The sequence below is a fragment of the Lepisosteus platostomus genome, unplaced genomic scaffold (genome assembly GCF_059453375.1).
Source record: "Lepisosteus platostomus isolate fLepPlt1 unplaced genomic scaffold, fLepPlt1.hap1 Scaffold_48_H1, whole genome shotgun sequence".
In the NCBI taxonomy this organism is placed as follows: domain Eukaryota; kingdom Metazoa; phylum Chordata; class Actinopteri; order Semionotiformes; family Lepisosteidae; genus Lepisosteus; species Lepisosteus platostomus.
In genome coordinates, this window is record NW_028291668.1 from 459,031 (window position 1) to 476,787 (window position 17,757).

Consider the following 17,757-nt stretch of genomic DNA (forward strand, 5'->3'; position numbering starts at 1 on the left):
TGTAGATTTTGCTGTATGTTTGGGATCATTGTCTTGTTGGAAGATAAATCTCCGTCCCAGTTTCAGGTCTTTTGCAGACTCCAACAGGTTTTCATCCAGAATGGTCCTGTATTTGGCTGCATCCATCTTCCCCTCAATTTTAACCATCTTCCCTGTCCCTGCTGAAGAAAAGCAGGCCCAAACCATGATGCTGCCACCACCATGTTTGACAGTGGGGATGGTGTGTTGAGGGTGATGAGCTGTGTTGCTTTTACGCCAAACATATCGTTTTGCATTGTGGGCAAAAAGTTCGATTTTGGTTTCATCTGACCAGAGCACCTTCTTCCACATGTTTGGGGTGTCTCCCAGGTGGCTTGTGGCAAACTTTAGACGAGACTTTTTATGGATATCTTTGAGAAATGGCTTTCTTCTTGCCACTCTTCCATAAAGGCCAGATTTGTGCAGTGTAAGACTGATTGTTGTCCTATGGACAGACTCTCCCACCTCAGCTGTAGTTCTCTGCAGTTCATCCAGAGTGATCATGGGCCTCTTGGCTGCATCTCTGATCAGTCTTCTCCTTGTCTGAGCTGAAAGTTTAGAGGGACGGCCAGGTCTTGGTAGATTTGCAGTGGTCTGATACTCCTTCCATTTCAAGATGATCGCTTGCACAGTGCTCCTTGGGATGTTTGAAGCTTGGGAAATCTTTTTGTATCCAAATCCGGCTTTAAACTTCTCCACAACAGTATTACGGACCTGCCTGGTGTGTTCCTTGGTCTTCATGATGCTCTCTGCGCTTTCAACAGAACCTTGAGACTATCACAGAGCAGGTGCATTTATACAGAGACTTGATTACACACAGGTGGATTCTATTTATCACCATCAGTCATTTAGGACAACATTGGATCATTCAGAGATCCTCGCTGAACTTCTGGAGTGAGTTTGCTGCACTGAAAGTAAAGGGGCCGAATAATTTTGCACGCCCCACTTTTCATTTTTTTATTAGTTAAAAAAGTTTCAAAAATCCAATAGATTTTGTTCCACTTCACAATTGTGTCCCACTTGTTGGTGATTCTTCACATAAAATAAAAAATTTATATCTTTATGTTTGAAGCCTGAAATGTGGCAAAAGGTTGAAAAGTTCAAGGGGGCCGAATACCTTCGCAAGGCACTGTATATCCGGAGAACAAGGAAATATTTTTATTTCTTGTCCAGAGGGAACAGAAGGAATCTCCACATAGGCTTCTGTGTTCGGTGGGCACTGTGTGAGCACAGTCTGCCTCTTGGCCCCCCTTTCCTTCTGTACAGAAGGCTTAGGAGCCTTGACCTGTTTCCACACTTTGCCTTTCTGGTGATCCACCAAAGGTTCCTCTCTGAGTCGCATGCCCTTTTCTTTTTCAACCCGTTTGAGCTTGCCGTGTGACATCAAACACCTTTCAACCTCAGTGTCAATCAGTGTCTCACAGTGTAAGACATCTCCCATGGCAGCCTTGAGGTAAAAGCTTCTTGCTTTTCCTCTGTGTTTTACTGCCTGCTCTGTGACTTCAGGGGTGGAGTCAGCACTCACTTGGGAGTGGCTGAATTCATCCAGGCAGGAACCCTTCTGCTCAATCAGATAGACTGAGGGAGGGAGAGGGGGCGGGTCTCCGCCTCCTCATGGAGAGTATCAGCTCATTCACGCTTCCGGCAGCCTTGGGGAGCGGTTGTCCCTGTCCTAATAAAGCTTGTTCAAGCCTGGCCAGGCGGGTGGCTACTGAATCCTTTTGTTCAGCTTTATCTAGCCCTTTCCCTCCCCCGGTGTTCTCATGGCACTTAGGACGCTGGGTGTGGTCCTGTGTGCATGCTTTGGAACGGGGCTTAGCCAGCTCAGGAGCCTGTGCTCCTTCGAGCAGGGGGGAATTAACCCTGCTGGCTCTGACGGCAAACACAGTCACTTTAACAGCTTTTTGCTCAGAGCGACTTTGGACATCATACTCCCAGGCTTTCTGCACGAATCTCTTAATATCAGTCATTTTCATGGTCTGTGCATCTGTATGCATTAAGATCATCTTTCTGACTGACGGGTGGAGATTCGCAATGAATAAACCCTTGAAATGTGTGTTCTCTTCGCAACCCTCATCATTTCGCCCTGCAAAATAAGTTCGTCTAAGTCTCTCGTAATATTCGCGAGGGGACTCTGCTCTCTTGTGCTTAATGTTAAGAGCGGCGGCTATCGCAGCAGTCGGGTCAATAAACGCACTGTTTTCTTCGATAAGTGCTTGACAAAGCTGCTCAAAATCATTACAGACTTCTTTCATCTGCCTAGCCATCCACTCATGTACAGCTCTGCTGGTAGTTTTCCTGACCAGAAACACTTTCTCCTGTTCTGTGGCGTTTGGCAGATACTGCAGGGTATACCTGAGGTCCTGAATATAACTCTCGATATTATTCTTTGACACTGCGGGGTCAAATCTCTCTATGTCCTTCGCTAGCTCTCTCAGAGAATGGAGATTTATCCTTCTAGCTTCTCCGCTGACGGAGATATGGAAGAGATCGTGGTCAGACCTGTCGCTGCTAGAGAGAGTGCTTAATAGCGACTCGAATTCAGACCTTTTAGCAACCATCGTTAAACTTAAAGAGTATTACTTTTAAGTACGAAATCACAGTTTTACCACAGAAAACCACAAGATCAAGTATGCAATCAACCCGGTAGATCGCAAAAGATCACAAAACAATCAAGCACTGCTTAAAGAGCAAGGGGAACTTTTTTTTCTTTCGGCTTTCAGCACACCGTATTGTTGTGTATGAAACCCGCGGCGTTTTATATTGAATTATTCCGCTTGGTTGACTCATTTCAGTCTTGCCACGCCCACCCAGGGACGCCAAATAATGTAAGAAAACCGGTTCAGGGACGCCAAATATGTAATGTTGCCATAGCAAAATTAAATGTAGGGGGTCTCTGAAGGCACCAGTTCTGTAGGGTTTGGGCATTTACTGAGACAATTATTAATTGTAGCAGTAAATCACAAAGTTGATTCTTTTGATAGCTTTAGAATCCAACCATGTGACATAACTCAAACAACGCGCACACACAGGTACTAATACACGAGGATACATTTATTAATACATAAAATATGCATGTAAACCTAACAGATCTTATCAAGAGGGTTATCAGAATACAAAAGATATATATTCAGTCAGTTACGAAGTGTTACACATATCAAGAGGACATACGTTCAGTATATCATTCATTAAGACCGTTTCGTTAATGAACTTGGTTATAACTTCTACATTAGATACTCAAACAAGTACATAACTCTTAGGAATTAAATTGATATCAACTGGTTGGGATAACAATTGAATTCTCGAGCTGTAATGCATTGAAGTTGAATACTCATCCAATCTTTGGGGATTCAGATCTTCCTGCGGGTACAAAGAAACAGTTGCAGGCTGTTGCTGTCCAATCCGCGCTCTCTGGCTCCGTGCCAGGCTGTGCTGTGCGGCTTGCGACGCTGCACTGCTGATGCTCACTGTGGGCTTTAACTAGCAAAGTTTGTGCACAGGAGAAAAGATGACTGTGGGTCCCAGCAAGTCAGGAAGAGGACCGGTTCGTTTCTGATGAAGAGCTAGTTCTGAATAGTGATTCAGCTGTCCACAGTTCCGACCTGTTCACAAGGCCTGCTGCTGGTGCTAACCTCGGGTGGATCCTCTGGTTATTCTCTGGCAACCTCCGCTCTAGACTCTTAGAACAAAGGAAAGTTCTGGCACTCGTACACACTGGCCGTTCCGTGGTTGTCCGGGCTGAGTCTCAGGATGGTCAGGAGGCGCGCTGCGAGAATGTCCTGCCCTTGGGAGCCTTCTGCTCCTGGGCCGTCCTGCCCTGGAATTCTCCTTTGAATTCCCTTTAGAATTGTCCACAGAATCCTCTGAATCCTCCCTTCTGAATCTTACTGAATCTCACAGGCTCTCTGTGTTGCCTGTTTTTACCTGGAGGAACTTCAGCTCATTGATTGGCTGAAAGTTCCATGGGCATCAGAGTCCCACGTGGGTTACTCGGCCCTACCAGTCCCTGATTGATTGATCAAGGTGAGATATGAGTCACTTAGTCCTGACACTTAGTAATGCAGTCCAGATGTCCAACTGGCACTCCCTAGACAGATAGGCGCCAATGGATGACCATTGATCATGATAGCCAGGCTTAGCTAAGTGCATCCCCCTTTGGGAGCTGTCCTAGGACCTTAAATCACCCTGCAGAACAGTTTCTCTGTGGCTGCACCACAGAGATGAACAGAGAAATGGGGCCTCATTTGGGAAGGCTCAGAACACTTAATTCTGCCTTATTAATAAGCCTCGCCGCTACACACATATATTAATGTAATAAATGATTGCTTATGCTTTATAAATAAATCTAATTAAAATAAAAGCTTAAGTTTTGTATTTATCTTGTACCATAGAACATGATTTTCTTTGTATTTCAAGCCCACAAAGTGTCCAAATGTTCTATGATCATTTCTTTCATCATTAGGGACTAAATATACCAAACGTATGATGCTAAAATCCTGAAAAAAGGATAGGCTCCATTTCGTCAGTAGATTGGAGTCCAAAACTGATTTGGGTCAATATACATTACCTTTGAAGATAAGGTACAGTCTACTGTAGGGAACCATCAACTTAGAAAGCATTGGCCTTCCCTGGGGGTCAGGTAGGTGCAAAAGATAAACCTTTATCCTATCTTTATCTTAAGATAAGTGTCCAAGCAGTATTTTTCCAAGTTTCACCAAGCTCATCATGTTGCCATAGTAGACAAAGTTCTATAAAATGTTAAATAACTTTAGAAAAAAGCATCTTGGTCTTTCAGTACTGTACAAGGTGAATTAAACTGTCCCTGGTAATAAAAAGTAATTAGAAGCATCCCAGAAACATCCCAGCATCCCAGAAACATTCTAGAAACATTCTATCTCTAGAAACATTAGCTGTTTTATATCATGTAATTTAGTGTGATGTTGTCAGAATTCAAGGACATTATCACACACAGAAATTGGTTCAGTTAAATCTAAAAAACACAGCTAAACATGGGTTTAAATGTAAAATAGAAGTCTTACCTCTTGTCAAAAGATTTAATTCAAGAAGCGATGTAATAAATGATTGCTTATGCTTTATAAACAAATCTAATTAAAATAAAAGATTAAGTTTTGTATTTATCTTGTACCATATAACATGGTTTTCTTTGTATTTCAATCCCACAAAGTGTCCAAATGACGCACTACATGATATAAGGAAGATTATCACATGCATATCGGTATTATCTTTCTTATGAAAATGCATTCCTTTCATTACATTTTACTTTTTAAAATGAACTCAAATTGTGTATAATGTAATAATGTAAGTAGAATAGATTCTAATAATATAATGATCCAGTGTGTTGCACTACTTCACTGCTTCACCGCTCTATGCCGTCTGGAAATAAATCCTCAGACTGCTCACTGCCCTGGGCTTGTACCAATAAATTACAGGAGCACATCTATATATCACTGCGTTGAAGCAGGAGACACACAATCACTTCAAACACATCCTAAATACAGTGTTCCAGCACCTTTGACCTCATCCAGAGCGTATCATTTCTTGAAAGGGATTCCTGTCCGAATGCACATCTGAATCCCAAACAGAATCTCTAGTAAAATACGATCATTTGTGAAACAGGCAAATGACTGTCTCAGGGGCCCATTCCTCATTGTCAGACACATGTATGCAATGCTTTCACCGTGCATTGAGCAATAGGGATTAAAAACACCGCAGGTAAAGTTAGATGTCATGTTCTATGATCATTTCTTTCAGCATTAGGGACTAAATATACTAAACGTATGATGCTAAAATGTTATTTTCACATATATTAATGTAATAAATGATTGCTTATGCTTTATAAACAAATCTAATTAAAATAAAAGCTTAAGTTTTGTATTTATCTTGTACCATAGAACATGATTTTCTTTGTATTTCAAGCCCACAAAGTGTCCAAATGTTCTATGATCATTTCTTTCCAGCATTAGGGACTAAATATACCAAACGTATGATGCTAAAATCCTGAAAAAAGGATGTGCTCCATCTCGTCAGTAGACTGGATTCCAAAACTGATTTGGGTCAATATACATTACCTTTGAAATTAAAGTACAGTCTACTGTAGGGAACCATCAACTTAGAAAGCATTGGCCTTCCCTGGGGGTCAGGTAGGTGCAAAAGATAAACCTTTATCCTATCTTTATCTTAAGATAAGTGGCCAAGCAGTATTTTTCCAAGTTTCACCAAGCTCATCATGTTGCCATAGTAGACAAAGTTCTATAAAATGTTAAATAACTTTAAAAAAAAGCATCTTGGTCTTACAGTACTGTACAAGGTGAATTAAACTGTCCCTGGTAATAAAAAGTAATTAGAAGCATCTCAGAAACTTTATCTCTAGAAACATTAGTTGTTTTATATCATGTAATTTAGTGTGATGTTGTCAGAATTCAAGGACATTATCACACACAGAAATTGGTTCAGTTAAATCTAAAAAACACAGCTAAACATGGGTTTAAATGTAACAGAAGTCTTACCTCTTGTCAAAAGATTTAATTCAAGAAGCGATGTAATAAATGATTGCTTATGCTTTATAAAGAAATCGAATTAAAATAAAAGCTTAAGTTTTGTATTTATCTTGTACCATAGAACATGATTTTCTTTGTATTTCAAGCCCACAAAGTGTCCAAATGTTCTATGATCATTTCTTTCATCATTAGGGACTAAATATACCAAACGTATGATGCTAAAATCCTGAAAAAAGGATAGGCTCCATTTCGTCAGTAGATTGGAGTCCAAAACTGATTTGGGTCAATATACATTACCTTTGAAATTAAAGTACAGTCTACTGTAGGGAACCATCAACTTAGAAAGCATTGGCCTTCCCTGGGGGTCAGGTAGGTGCAAAAGATAAACCTTTATCCTATCTTTATCTTAAGATAAGTGTCCAAGCAGTATTTTTCCAAGTTTCACCAAGCTCATCATGTTGCCATAGTAGACAAAGTTCTATAAAATGTTAAATAACTTTAGAAAAAAGCATCTTGGTCTTTCAGTACTGTACAAGGTGAATTAAACTGTCCCTGGTAATAAAAAGTAATTAGAAGCATCCCAGAAACATCCCAGCATCCCAGAAACATTCTAGAAACATTCTATCTCTAGAAACATTAGCTGTTTTATATCATGTAATTTAGTGTGATGTTGTCAGAATTCAAGGACATTATCACACACAGAAATTGGTTCAGTTAAATCTAAAAAACACAGCTAAACATGGGTTTAAATGTAAAATAGAAGTCTTACCTCTTGTCAAAAGATTTAATTCAAGAAGCGATGTAATAAATGATTGCTTATGCTTTATAAACAAATCTAATTAAAATAAAAGCTTAAGTTTTGTATTTATCTTGTACCATATAACATGGTTTTCTTTGTATTTCAATCCCACAAAGTGTCCAAATGACACACTACATGATATAAGGAAGATTATCACATGCATATCGGTATTATCTTTCTTATGAAAATGCATTCCTTTCATTACATTTTACTTTTTAAAATGAACTCAAATTGTGTATAATGTAATAATGTAAGTAGAATAGATTCTAACAATATAATGATCCAGTGTGTTGCACTACTTCACTGCTTCACTGCTCTATGCCGTCTGGAAATAAATCCTCAGACTGCTCACTGCCCTGGGCTTGTACCAATAAATTACAGGAGCACGTCTATATATCACTGCGTTGAAGCAGAAGACACACAATCACTGCAAACACATCCTAAATACAGTGTTCCAACACCTTTGACCTCATCCAGAACGTATCATTTATTGAAAGGGATTGCTGTCAGAATGCACATCTGAATCCCAAACAGAATCTCTAGTAAAATACGATCATTTGTGAAACAGGCAAATGACTGTCTCAGGGGCCCATTCCTCATTGTCAGACATATGTATGCAATGCTTTCACCGTGCATTGAGCAATAGGGATTAAAAACACCGCAGGTAAGGTTAGATGTCATGTTCTATGATCATTTCTTTCAGCATTAGGAACTAAATATACTAAATGTATGATACTAAAATGTTATTTTCACATATATTAATGTAATAAATGATTGCTTATGCTTTATAAATAAATCTAATTAAAATAAAAGCTTAAGTTTTGTATTTATCTTGTACCATAGAACAAGATTTTCTTTGTATTTCAAGCCCACAAAGTGTCCTTTGATCTCTTATCTGTGGTAATCCACAATGACCCCGTTCTTCAGGTGATTCATCATGTCCTCCCTCGTCTGTTGAGAGGCCATCCCGATCTCTTCTGCCGTGGCATGCTTCATACACGCTCTCTTGAAGTGAGCAGGAAGCTGATCAAAAGTATTCAGGCACATCTTGCACACCAGGGGAATCCTCGCGGGTTTCCTTTGAAAATAAATAATACCATCTGTGTATAGAAACAAGCTAAGACTGATTTCTTAAATTATCCTTAAAATTCTCTCTCATAGTTTGAGCATAATGATTTTATTGCATTTATATAAGAATTGCTCATTGCTCCAAAATAAATAATGGTTTCATAAAAAAGTGAACACTTACTTGGTCTCAGTCACAGACTTTCCAATAGAAGCCATTGTGGAGTTCAGCAACTGCAGGTCCTAGAAGTGGGGAAGGAATTTTAAAAGAGAAATTGAATTACAATACAGAAGGAATGGCTGAGGGTTCACTGAAATATATAAATATACAAATTCCAAAGACTGAGTCCATATAGAAACAACTACTTTTCATTTTCAGTATAAGAAAAAAAAAACATTATCTTCCAAAGCATCATAAAATTGTCCCTTCTTCCAGACTCTACTTCTCTCTTGTAGTAGTACAGCAGACCTTTCCAGGTGAGCAGATCACAGAGTCCGAAATAAGCTTCCTCCATCAAACAAAGTACCTGAACATGACTCTGTCTTCATAAAAGCGCCCCTGTAATAAAGAGATTAAATCCAAAATCAAGAGGGCAGTTGCCTACTGAAATACAAGAAGTCATCAATTTTAACCTAGCAACACATTAAAGGCTGCATCTATACAAGTGCGATTCTAGAAATGCTCACCAGATTACGTTTTAAGAAGGAACTGCACCTCAGGTTCCGCTGAGATCTTAACTCGGATGGCAGGATTCAGAGTCCGGAGTGCGGACTGATGGCGAACGGAGGGTCCACATACTGTGGATCCCTCAGTGATCTTCCGCGTATTCAAACCGCCAGCGTGTGACTCCCCTGTCCCTGTGACCTCATTGGTCTGCTCTCTCCTCTGTGCAGCCGAGCCCGACTCACGGTAAAGTGAAAAAAAAGATGCCCTCAACGTGAGATTTACTCTGGAGCGAGGATAGATGTTACCTTTTTATCATTGAACAGGATGTATGTGATGTGGCGACTAGGTTCAATTTTGTATCCTCTTTAAAAGATTAAGGACTGGGGTGAGTGTGATTTACCACCCTTTCAGCTAAGAACCCGACTTGCGCATCGTTTAAGCTGCATTGACTCGGTCATTTAACTCTTCTCCATTAGCAGGGTTAAGGTTAAAGAAAAAAACATTGCTGACTTCTTTTTTTTTTGCCAGCCGCTAGCGCTGATTAGCAAGGCTTGTATTTCATGTTTTGCAAGTTGCATCCATTTTAAGAAAAACAAGTCGCGTTAAAGACAGGAAATGAATACTTGCATTTAATTAAGTCTAGCCGTAGGCGGTTGTCTGTAATGACCAGTTCTGTTCGAGAAGACACAACAAAGAAGGCACCGCTGGGATTCGAACCCAGGATATTCTGTTTACTAGGCAGGCGCTTTAACCAACTAAGCCACGGCGCCCCAGGAGTGCTGTTCTTTTGCAGCCACTTGGACACACCACTCAGACACATCTGCATTCGGTGTGTGCTCCGCCTGCTTGCTGAGCAAGTTGCCACCTTTACATACAATAGCAACATCGACACCAAGAGAAAGGATGACAAATGGCTCTTATCTGGAACTTTTCATGTCCAAGGAGCTCAATATGCTTTCTGTGTACAACAGGGCCACTGAACTCCACACTGGCCACTGAACCACAGCAGTGGCTTGCTGGCTTGACATCTCCCAAGGAAAATGTTGAAATCACATGTGGAACAGGAAAATGACCCTCGAGTACGAGGGAAAAAAAAGAAAAAGATCATCTGGAGCGCGCCAACCCATGTCCGGACAGCCCAGTTTCGTCGACAAGGTGGCTGAGTGGTTAAGGTGATGGACTGCTAATTCATTGTGCTCTGCAGTCATGGGTTCAAATCTCATTCTCGTCGCTCTCCATGTCTGACACATGTGCCTGTTTGACGTCGGCCCTCCTGTTGCTTGCTCCGGTGCTAGAGCCGTACATTTTCTAGCGGTGGCTGAACATGGTATAGTAGGCCAACGTCGGTATCGAGCAGTGACAGTAACAGTACTTACTGCGCCCCATAAGAAATCGTTTGTCCCTGTTCAAAAGAGATTGTGCGATGTCCTGCGGCGTTCGTAAAGCAAACCTTTGACAGTTTGAAAAGAGGAATTTATTCTGCTTCCTGTGCGTGCAGTAGTTACAAAGTTGAACGTCTTTACACGATCTGCTGCAGTTTTCAGTGGGCGGGCTTTGTCAGATGGCTTGAAAAAACGCACTGTGTTTCGGCTGAACTCCACACGCATGAGCAGTGTCCTGCATGTTTTCTGTGTATAGCTGTCTTTTAACGCATACAGAATTCATTTGAAATCATTGATTTCTCCAATTAACAAGGGTCCCTTTTTGAACCTGCGAGAAGCATTCTTTCAATGTAACAGATTTACTCCGGGGAAAGCCAGCATGACATTGAGAGTAGCTCAAGCTTTCAGCACCCATATTGGACTGCGTGTATGCAGACACCACTCAGAATCCCCTGTAAGATTCTCCCTCAATTCCGTTTTTCAGTGCTTTAGCTCTTTCAAAAGGCTTCGCTTTGCTAGTCACAATCCAAGGCTCATGATAGCATTTGAAAACATTCACCACTGCGTTGGCCGGGAATCGAACCCGGGTCAACTGCTTGGAAGGCAGCTATGCTCACCACTATACCACCAACGCATGCCCACAGGAAGTCTGCAGGACACCACCAGAGAATGCTTTTTTTAAAAAATTTTTTATTAAACATAGAATTTACAAATACAAATACAACAAGAGGATCAGAGTCATGTACAAGAGAAAAAAAATGCAGCAGAAAAAAGCATTTAACTACCAGAGGTAATTAAGTAATTATGTGATCAAATTGTATATTTTACATGTATCATATTTTCCTTGCTTTAATATTTCTCAATTATTTATAAACTTTAGTTTCAACATGCATGCGTTTCCTGTAAAAAATAAAACTCAGCACACAGTTTTTCTTTTAACAACATTTCGAGTACCTCTGGCATTCATGAAAAAGACATACACAAAAGCAAATAACTAACTCTAAGACTGTCTAAACTATTGAGTTTTTCAAAGAACCAGAACTATAACAGTCCTTAACACTTAACTACACCATTCCAAACTAACACTAAAGAAACACTAGTATATACTGGTATAACAAATAAAACCAAACATAATCATTAACTGAGCAGTCACTGGGAGCAAATCTCCTTCCCGTCCACAAAGGCCCTCGCTCCCACAAAGTAGGCTCTCCTCCCCTCTCTTCTGGCAGCTTCAACCTGGGGCCACAGCTGGTTCCTGGTACTCCTGTCCGCAGCAGACAGGTCCTCTGCAAACCTCAGTTTGTTCCCATTCAAATACTCATTCCCCCTCGCCGCTTGCCACAGCATGTCCCTCGCCGTCCTCTTGGTGAACTGTATTATAATCGATCTGGGGAGCACTTGCCCAGACATGTTCGCTCTCCCGAGCTTGTGAACAAAGTCAATGGCCGATATTACGTCCTCCTGGTCCGGCAGGGTCCTTTTACAGATACCCTTCACTGTTGCAACAAGGTCCTTATCACGTTCCTCTTTAACTCCAAATAATTTTAAATTCCATCATCGACGGTATCTATCTACATCGTTCACTTTCAATTCAAGTTCTTTAATATGCTTTTCTTGTTTGGTATTTACTTGTTTAAGAACTTTTACTTCACTCTTTAAGTCTTCAACCTCTTTAAACACACAGTCCATGGACTTTTTAAGACTTTCGATTGCGACTGTATTAGATCAAGTCATTTCCTTCAGCTCACCCATGCTCTGTGCCATCATGTTGAAGATGTTGGTCTGGAGCTCCTCCAGCGTCAGGTTGCCCCTTCCTCTCTTGGCTGCCGGGGTTTTCACAGGTGTGCTGGGCAGGGACTCCGGCTCTTCCTCTGGCAGCTGAGTCTCACTTGGGCTGCGAGCGCTCGCGTACGAGCGCATCTCCAGCACTCTTTCCACGTCCCCTCCAGCTGCTTCACTTTTCCCTTTAGTTGCCATCAATTTTCTTGTAGTGCTATACATATACGATTGAGGTATCTTAGAGTTCTCCTTCGAAGACCCAGCACTCTCTTTTCTTTTCCCAGTGTTACTCATATCGAAATTCTTAAACCTAAAAAAAATAGTTTTTTTTTCTTTCAATTATAACTGAAGTTTAAACAAGTAGTGTTAAGTCCTTATTTTTCTGTAGTCAAAAAAAGCAAAAATTAACATTCAGGTCATGAAAAACTCAAAAAAAATCCTCAACCACTAAACTTTACCTCCCACCTGAGCGCCATCTTGAACGCCCCTACCACCAGAGAATGCTCAAGATTTCGGAAGCTGTCTCCGGGACGTGCTGATTCCACACATCCTGAATAAATCATGATATTGTTAGTTGCTGTAGCTAGACGTTCAAATGAGTTTCATGGCCAGATGGACTGTTTCCTCCAGCGGTATAGTATTGCAGTGAGACAGCACGATGCCTGCAAGACTATGTCACGCTAAACGCCACAGATTGTGTTTGTCCGTTCGTGTCAGTCATCCTGCAGCCACGGGAAGTGGGACACAAACATGCCTCAATGCTTTCAAGACGTTAGGATTTGTTTGTGCAACATCCGAGAAGAGTACTTGTGGCTTGAATGTGAACTGTACGTGCCCACCCCCTTTCCTCTGTAGTGCATGAGTTCCTCCCGGCATGCCCTTCGTCATTGTTCTGTCATCTTGTATTTAAAGGGTTGTATTTCTGCTGCTGAAAAGAATCAACGGGTTTCTTTGTTCCCAACGGAGCCCTTGTCTGTCATGAAATTCTTCAAAACCTCAAGCTAGAAGAAGACGACAAATATGAAGCGTTACAGCAACGACATGCCATGAGACGATTGATAACGATTTCCATAGGATCCCCGCGGTTGCCTGGCAACCGTCAGCTTTGCGCAGTGGCAGTATCGTAGCCTGTGAGGTTTAGCCGAGGCGGGATTATTGCTAGTTGAAAACTTTTCCCAATACCCCGCTTCCGCCGGTTTGCAATACAATCAGCGAAAGCTATTTTTGACAGTCTCGTTAGAGACTGAGCAAGGTGTTTAAAGACAGATTTGGTCATGGTGACATCATGGTAGAAAGAAGCGAGCTTGTTCCCAGTGGGCATTGATTCGTCGAATATACGTATATTTACGGCGAAATTACGGCTATACGTATATATACGTCGCCTCGACGTATAATCAACGTCGAATTGCAACCGTAAAATTGACGACATTAACAAACGCATATATAACGTCGAAAACACATCTAACACAGTGCATGAGGCTTTTTACTGTATGTATCGTGTGTGCCGCAACTAGGAGTATACGGCACTCTGCACAGTGTACGAAGTAAATTATTTTCGCAGCAATTAATTTACATGTGTATAATAAATATAGTAAATATAATAAATTAATTACTGCGAAAATAATTTACTTCGTACACTGTGCAGAGTGCCGTATACTCCTAGTTGCGGCACACACGATACATACAGTAAAAAGCCTCAGGCACTGTGTTAGATGTGTTTTCGACGTTATATATGCGTTTATTCATGTCGTCGATTTTACGGTTGCAATTCGACGTTGATTATACGTCGAGGCGACGTATATATACGTATAGCCGTAATTTCGCCGTAAATATACGTATATTCGACGAATCAATGCCCACAGCTTAGCATACAAGGGTTTTGCTGAGGGGTCTTGCCACCTGCCTGAAAAAAAACAGTAAAATGTTTGAGTGCCTATAGAGTTTCTATTTTTATTTTCTTGACAAAAGTTGATACCATTTCCTGGACACCCCGTCCCCCATCAGTGTGCGGTGCCCGAGGAAAAATCTGTAGGGGGGCGTCTGAAATTCTGAGGGGGGAGTGATATTTCGGTTGAAACGGAGCTGTTCGGTGCAGCTACCCAAATGAAATCTCGCAGCTATGCCATTGATTAGTGCTTCATGATAGAAGATAACGACTAGCAATCTGGTATTTGCGATGAAGTTCAGTTTCACATTTTTCGTCACTCTCACGGTTTGTATTGCCTGGAGCAAAAAGTACCATAAGCGTTCATTTTTGCAGCTACATGGACGTTCTGAATCGTTAAGAAAAAAATGTTGTAAAACCAACAGAAAGCACAGACTGCTATAACTAGTCCTAGTTATATAACAATTTTAAGTATTAAATCGTTACTGCAAGGAACTACTGCAAGGAATCGGTCCACCTGAGCAAACAGGATCGTAATGTTGACACTCAATAATATGTGCAGTTCCTGGACGGATAGCCCTCCTGCCCATCAAACAGACTGAGTGACTGTTCGTGTCATTTAGTGTTGTCTGACCATTGACAAAGTACAACTATTTTTTTAGGGCGCAAATTAAGTTAGGTAAAACTTTTTGCCCAAAACTGAAGGGGCGACATTCCCCCCTCCCCCCGTGATGCCAGGCCTGTCCCCATCCTATTCCATAATGTAATTATATATAATACCATACAACAGTGACCGATCCTTACTAACTGCATGCGTTAAAATTGCACATCAGCTCATAGCAGGGGGCACATAGCCGCGATGTATTATCAATGTTAAATTTCAACCATAATATCGACAACATTAATAAACGCATACGTTGAGAAAATATCGAACCCAGCATATTTTCCGGTTATATACCACAATGCATTGCTAGTATTCGTTGGTCACCATTTTGGACACGTTTTTCAAACGTAGAAGTATATCCGCAAATATCTCAGCAATCCTCTTTTGACGAGTAAGTATGAACAATAATAATACTATCTGAATACATACAGATCTTTCTTAATATTATTTTGATTAAAATAGTATGTGAATAAGCAAAAAAATGGCACATAAAATAGTGTGAATGGGGAAGATGACACAAAATCGTTTTGCCATTTCTCTTATTCTTATTCTATGTTGTACTTTCAAACTTTGGGTACTCTTTAATTAGGATAGACTTTATTGCTCAACTGCTATGATGCAAGCCAAATTTTATACATTGATTTCAGCTTTGAGCTTAGTAAACCGTTCATTTTTTAGATTATACTAAAGAAGATATTAATCATCATTTATTTGGGAAGTAATATTATATAATTTTCTCCTAGCTGCGGTGCTGAAGTCCCACCCTACATCAACAGAAAAAGAAATAAAGGAGCACACAATGTGTTACTTGAAGAATGCATATGCAAGGCAGGGGGCCAGGAGATCTGGACTCTGAAAATAATAGGTTTTTGGTTCTAACAGGACAATTAGACAGGGTTTGCAAATAGTGGACAAAAATCGTCTTAACTTCCATTGTAATATTTTTTTTTCTTGGAAATATAGAAGTTGTACATTTTAAAATGTATATTTGAATCAAAATGTGGTTTTGAGTTAGTGTGTTAATGTAATTAGTTTTGTGTTTGTCATTACTATACTGTATATTGCCATGTTACCAGAATTTGTAGGTGAAGTTTAAGACTAGTTGTGTTTTTTATGATTATTGCCCATATGTTGATTGTTGATTGATTGTATACAATGTATAATTTGAAATACATATGTTTCAGGTGTGAATGTGTATTTTCAGAATAAATTTCTAAACCTAATCATTGGCTTGGTTTACTTGTTTCTACACCTATAAAATCTATCTTTGATGTATAATAGACCTCTACCCATATACGTATAATAGACCTCTAAAATTATCCGTATAAAAGACCTCTAACCATATACGTATAATAGACCTCTAAAGTTATGCGTATAATAGACCTCTAACCATATACGTATAATAGACCTCTAAAGTTATCCGTATAATAGACCTCTAACCATATACGTATAATAGACCTCTAAAGTTATACGTATAATAGACCTCTAACCATATACGTATAATAGACCTCTAAAGTTATACGTATAATAGACCTCTAACCATATACGTATAATAGTCCTCTAAAGTTATCCGTATAATAGACCTCTAAAGTTATCCGGAACTCCAACCATATATGTATAATAGTCCTCTAAATTTATCCGTATAATAGAACTCCAACCATTTATGTATAATGAACGTCTAAACATAGACGTATAACTTTAGACGTACATTAGAATTTCATTCTAGACGAATTGTAGACCACATTTAGACGTCTAAGGTATGCGTTTAATAGACGTATATTATACGTCTTTTGCCCACTGGGTTACGTCTCAACAGAAACGCTCTTTAGCTCTTTCAGCGTTATGCAGAGAACAGCGTCTGTCGAGATCACTTTTGAGTCAGCGCGAAACGTCGTGTGCTGTCAGTTTGATTTCATATTGCTCGTAGCGGCGCCCGGCTTTTGTCTGTCAAACGTTAGGTTGCGCTTCTTCATGCTGCATCGTCGGCATGAGTGGAGCTTTATAAACGTCTGTACTTACTGCGCCCCATAAGAAATCGTTTGTCCCCGTTCAAAAGAGATTGTGCGATGTCCTGCAGCAAACCTTTGACAGTTTGAAAAGAGGAATTGATTCTGCTTCCTGTGCGTGCAGTAGTTACAAAGTTGAACGCCTTTACACGATCTGCTGCAGTTTTCAGTGGGCGGGCTTTGTCAAATGGCTTGGAAAAACGCACTGTGTTTCGGCTCGGGAAACATCATGAGCAGTGTCCTGCATGTTTTCTGTGTATAGCTGTCTTTTAACGCATACAGAATTCATTCGAAATCATTGATTTCTCCAATTAACAAGGGTCCCTTAAAGGATGAGTCAAAGTAACGTCTAATCGGATTAGTTTCCTTAGAGCTGGTTCAGAGTTTGCGCAAGAGTTTACCTTTCACAGATGCGCAAAGAAGAACGTTGGGGGTGCACGCTTCAAGGCGCCTTACAGCTGTAGGGAGTGATTCGAGGCGATTCATGGCGTGTGCTCGTTCCCTTATACCGTACGCCCCGGGGTGCAGTGCTACGATGACGTACAATACCGCTTGGGCACGTAACGGCGTTATATGCGAGTGCGGGACGTGAGGGTTTTCGTTTGTTCGTTTTGTTTTGCTCTGCTTTGCTTTGTTTTGCTTTCCATCGCGTTGGTAAGAGCGTAAATAAAAAGGCGATTCCTGCATCTACCACTAATGTAAGAGCTATTTCAAGTGCGACGTGGTGCGGCTTTCAAATGCTTGTGGGCATTTCTCTGTTGTTGATTCTTTTTTTGTGTGTAACAAAGTGGCATTTTCATGTCCGGACGGGGAGACTTTATCATTCCGACATGAAGCCACCCTTAAGTCCTCTGAGGCGTGTCTGTCTGCAAGGCTTGTATTGTGGAAATGTTTTTTTGAAACGGAGAACGACTTTGAAATAGGCTTCCGCCGGCGCCTCGCGATCCAGGTAAGATTGTAGCAAGAACGCAGCG

At 40.7% G+C, this 17,757-nt stretch overlaps 2 non-coding genes across 2 annotated transcripts; one reads left to right on the forward strand and one right to left on the reverse strand.

The window, feature by feature from the left end:
• Positions 1 to 11,011: 11,011 nt before the first annotated feature.
• trnag-ucc (transfer RNA glycine (anticodon UCC)) lies at positions 11,012 to 11,083 on the reverse strand. The gene has a single exon. It is a non-coding gene; the product is annotated as a tRNA-Gly (tRNA).
• Positions 11,084 to 13,329: 2,246 nt separating this feature from the next.
• Positions 13,330 to 13,471, forward strand: LOC148633256 (U4 spliceosomal RNA). The gene has a single exon (XR_015934050.1). It is a non-coding gene; the product is annotated as a U4 spliceosomal RNA (small nuclear RNA).
• The last annotated feature ends 4,286 nt before the right edge of the window (positions 13,472 to 17,757 follow it).